Source organism: Hippichthys cyanospilos, unplaced genomic scaffold (genome assembly GCF_059441005.1).
Source record: "Hippichthys cyanospilos isolate Australia breed blue-spotted pipefish unplaced genomic scaffold, RoL_Hcya_1.0 HiC_scaffold_141, whole genome shotgun sequence".
Classification (NCBI taxonomy): Eukaryota; Metazoa; Chordata; class Actinopteri; order Syngnathiformes; family Syngnathidae; genus Hippichthys; species Hippichthys cyanospilos.
In genome coordinates, this window is record NW_028283497.1 from 10,001 (window position 1) to 15,000 (window position 5,000).

Consider the following 5,000-nt stretch of genomic DNA (forward strand, 5'->3'; position numbering starts at 1 on the left):
CGGCGAGCGGCAAAGCCGCCCGCTTCTCCAGTCCGTGTTCGTGTTTCACATTGCCGGGGAGCCAGGCACTCATTTGTGATAAAAGTGGCACTCTGTCATATTTTCAGAAAAGTGGGACTTTGCCATATTTTCGAAAAAGTGGGACTTTGTCATATTTTCGAAAAGTGGGACTTTGTCATATTTTCGAAAAAGTGGGACTTTGTCATATTTTCGGCTCCAAAAGCTCTTAAAATGCTGTTCCCTATATATGTGCCGATAGTGTTTTGGAGATCTGGGTCAAACCTCCGCATCTTTTTGGTTTGAGGGTAGAGGTGGGGGGTCAACGCAAAAGATGCGGGCACTTAGTCATTTTTTCGGTTGGGCGACCAGGGGCGCTGTTGGCACTTTGTCATTTTTTCGGCTGGGCGACCAGGGGCGCCGTTTGCACTTAGTCATTTTTAAGGCTGGGCGACCAGGGGCGTTGAGTGTTTGGGCGACCAGGGGCGCCGTTGGCACTTAGTCATTTTTTCGGCTGGGCGACCAGGGGCGTTGAGTGTTTGGGCGACCAGGGGCGCTGTTTGCACTTAGTCATTTTTTCGGCTGGGCGACCAGGGGCGTTTGTTTGCTGGGCGACCAGGGGCATTTTTGACACTTTGCCGTTTTTATGGATGGGCGACCAGGGGCGTTTGTTTGCTGGGCGACCAGGGGCATTTTTGACACTTTGCCGTTTTTATGGATGGGCGACCAGGGGCGTTTGTTTGCTGGGCGACCAGGGGCATTTTTGACACTTTGCCGTTTTTATGGATGGGCGACCAGGGGCGTTTGTTTGCTGGGCGACCAGGGGCATTTTTGACACTTTGCCGTTTTTATGGATGGGCGACCAGGGGCGTTTGTTTGCTGGGCGACCAGGGGCATTTTTGACACTTTGCCGTTTTTATGGATGGGCGACCAGGGGCGTTTGTTTGCTGGGCGACCAGGGGCATTTTTGACACTTTGCCGTTTTTATGGATGGGCGACCAGGGGCGTTTGTTTGCTGGGCGACCAGGGGCATTTTTGACACTTTGCCGTTTTTATGGATGGGCGACCAGGGGCGTTTGTTTGCTGGGCGACCAGGGGCATTTTTGACACTTTGCCGTTTTTATGGATGGGCGACCAGGGGCGGCTAGTGGCTGGGCGACCAGGGGCATTTTTGACACTTTGCCGTTTTTATGAATGGGCGACCAGGGGCGTTTATTGGCTGGGCGACCAGGGGCATTTTTGACACTTTGCCGTTTTTGTGGATGGGCGACCAGGGGCGCCGTGTGGCTGGGCGACCAGGGGCGTTTGTGGGACCGGGCTGACACCGGGACTTTGCCTTTAATTCGGCCGCTCCAGGGAACCAGGAACGCCGGCCTCTGCTCAGCACAAGTCGGCCTGAAGTGGGACTTTGTCATATTTTAATCCTGGGCGACCAGGGGCGTTTGAGGGACCGGGATGACACCGGCACTTTGCCTTTAATTTGGCCGCTCCAGGGAACCAGGAACGCCGGCCTCTGCTCAGCACAAGTCGGCCTGAAGTGGGACTTTGTCATATTTTAATCCTGGGCGACCAGGGGCGTTTGAGGGACCGGGCTGACACCGGCACTTTGCCTTTAATTTGGCCGCTCCAGGGAACCAGGAGCGCCGGCCTCTGCTCAGCACAAGTCGGCCTGAAGTGTGACTTTGTCATATTTTAATCCTGGGCGACCAGGGGCGTTTGAGGGACCGGGATGACACCGGGACATTGCCTTTAATTTGGCCGCTCCAGGGAACCAGGAGCGCCGGCCTCTGCTCAGCACAAGTCGGCCTGAAGTGTGACTTTGTCATATTTTAATCCTGGGCGACCAGGGGCGTTTGAGGGACCGGGATGACACCGGGACATTGCCTTTAATTTGGCCGCTCCAGGGAACCAGGAGCGCCGGCCTCTGCTCAGCACAAGTCGGCCTGAAGTGTGACTTTGTCATATTTTAATCCTGGGCGACCAGGGGCGTTTGAGGGACCGGGATGACACCGGGACATTGCCTTTAATTTGGCCGCTCCAGGGAACCAGGAGCGCCGGCCTCTGCTCAGCACAAGTCGGCCTGAAGTGTGACTTTGTCATTTTTTAATCCTGGGCGACCAGGGGCGCCGTTGGCACTTAGTCATTTTTTCGGCTGGGCGACCAGGGGCGTTTAGTGTTTGGGCGACCAGGGGCGCTGTTGGCACTTAGTCATTTTTTCGGCTGGGCGACCAGGGGCGCCGTTGGCACTTAGTCATTTTTTCGGCTGGGCGACCAGGGGCGTTTAGTGTTTGGGCGACCAGGGGCGCTGTTGGCACTTAGTCATTTTTTCGGCTGGGCGACCAGGGGCGTTTGTGGGACTTTGTCATTTTTTGGGCTGGGCGACCAGGGGCGTTTGTGGGACTTTGTCATTTTTTGGGCTGGGCGACCAGGGGCGTTTGACACCGGCACTTTGCCTAATTTTTAGCCGCTCCAGGGAACCAGGCAGGTCGGCCTCATTCCTGCACTTCTGCCCCTGAGTTGGGCGACCAGGGGCGTTTGGGGAACCGGGCGGACACCGGCACTTTGCTCTTTTTTTGCCCGCTTTGGGGAACCAGGCAACTCGGCCTCATTTCAGCACTTCTGCCCCTGAGTTGGGCGACCAGGGGCGTTTGGGGAACCGGGCGGACACCGGCACTTTGCCTAATATTTGGCCGATTTTGGGAACCAGGACACTCGGCCTCATTTCAGCACTTCTCCCCTGAGTTGGGCGACCAGGGGCGTTTGGGGAACCGGGCGGACAGCGGCACTTTGCCTAATATTTGGCCGCTCCAGGGAACCAGGCAGGTCGGCCTCATTTCAGCACTTCTGCCGGTCAGTTGGGCGACCAGGGGCGTTTAAGGAACCGGGCGGACACCGGCACTTTGCCTAATATTTGGCCGCTCCAGGGAACCAGGCAGGTCGGCCTGACTTCAGCACTTCTGCCGGTAAGTTGGGCGACCAGGGGCGTGTGAGGAACCGGGCGGACAGCGGCACTTTGCCTAATATTTGGCCGTTTCAGGGAACCAGGCAACTCGGCCTGACTTCAGCACTTCTCCCCTGAGTTGGGCGACCAGGGGCGTTTGGGGAACCGGGCGGACAGCGGCACTTTGCCTAATATTTGGCCGCTCCGGGGAACCAGGCAGGTCGGCCTCATTTCAGCACTTCTGCCGGTCAGTTGGGCGACCAGGGGCGTTTGGGGAACCGGGCGGACAGCGGCACTTTGCCTGATATTTGGCCGCTCCAGGGAACCAGGCAGGTCGGCCTGACTTCAGCACTTCTGCCGGTAAGTTGGGCGACCAGGGGCGTGTGAGGAACCGGGCGGACAGCGGCACTTTGCCTAATATTTGGCCGTTTCAGGGAACCAGGCAACTCGGCCTGACTTCAGCACTTCTCCCCTGAGTTGGGCGACCAGGGGCGTTTGGGGAACCGGGCGGACAGCGGCACTTTGCCTAATATTTGGCCGCTCCGGGGAACCAGGCAGGTCGGCCTCATTTCAGCACTTCTGCCGGTCAGTTGGGCGACCAGGGGCGTTTGGGGAACCGGGCGGACAGCGGCACTTTGCCTAATATTTGGCCGCTCCAGGGAACCAGGCAGGTCGGCCTCATTTCAGCACTTCTGCCGGTCAGTTGGGCGACCAGGGGCGTTTAAGGAACCGGGCGGACACCGGCACTTTGCCTAATATTTGGCCGCTCCAGGGAACCAGGCAACTCGGCCTCATTTCAGCACTTCTGCCCCTGAGTTGGGCGACCAGGGGCGTTTGGGGAACCGGGCGGACACCGGCACTTTGCCTAATATTTGGCCGATTTTGGGAACCAGGCAACTCGGCCTCATTTCAGCACTTCTCCCCTGAGTTGGGCGACCAGGGGCGTTTGGGGAACCGGGCGGACACCGGCACTTTGCTCTTTTTTTGGCCGCTTTAGGGAACCAGGCAACTCGGCCTCATTTCAGCACTTCTGCCCCTGAGTTGGGCGACCAGGGGCGTTTGGGGAACCGGGCGGACACCGGCACTTTGCCTAATATTTGGCCGCTTTAGGGAACCAGGCAACTCGGCCTCATTTCAGCACTTCTCCCCTGAGTTGGGCGACCAGGGGCGTTTGGGGAACCGGGCGGACACCGGCACTTTGCTCTTTTTTTGGCCGCTTTAGGGAACCAGGCAACTCGGCCTCATTTCAGCACTTCTGCCCCTGAGTTGGGCGACCAGGGGCGTTTGGGGAACCGGGCGGACACCGGCACTTTGCCTAATATTTGGCCGATTTTGGGAACCAGGCAACTCGGCCTCATTTCAGCACTTCTCCCCTGAGTTGGGCGACCAGGGGCGTTTGGGGAACCGGGCGGACACCGGCACTTTGCTCTTTTTTTGGCCGCTTTAGGGAACCAGGCAACTCGGCCTCATTTCAGCACTTCTGCCCCTGAGTTGGGCGACCAGGGGCGTTTGGGGAACCGGGCGGACACCGGCACTTTGCCTAATATTTGGCCGATTTTGGGAACCAGGCAACTCGGCCTCATTTCAGCACTTCTCCCCTGAGTTGGGCGACCAGGGGCGTTTGGGGAACCGGGCGGACACCGGCACTTTGCTCTTTTTTTGGCCGCTTTAGGGAACCAGGCAACTCGGCCTCATTTCAGCACTTCTGCCCCTGAGTTGGGCGACCAGGGGCGTTTGGGGAACCGGGCGGACACCGGCACTTTGCCTAATATTTGGCCGCTTTAGGGAACCAGGCAACTCGGCCTCATTTCAGCACTTCTCCCCTGAGTTGGGCGACCAGGGGCGTTTGGGGAACCGGGCGGACACCGGCACTTTGCTCTTTTTTTGGCCGCTTTAGGGAACCAGGCAACTCGGCCTCATTTCAGCACTTCTGCCCCTGAGTTGGGCGACCAGGGGCGTTTGGGGAACCGGGCGGACACCGGCACTTTGCCTAATATTTGGCCGATTTTGGGAACCAGGCAACTCGGCCTCATTTCAGCACTTCTCCCCTGAGTTGGGCGAC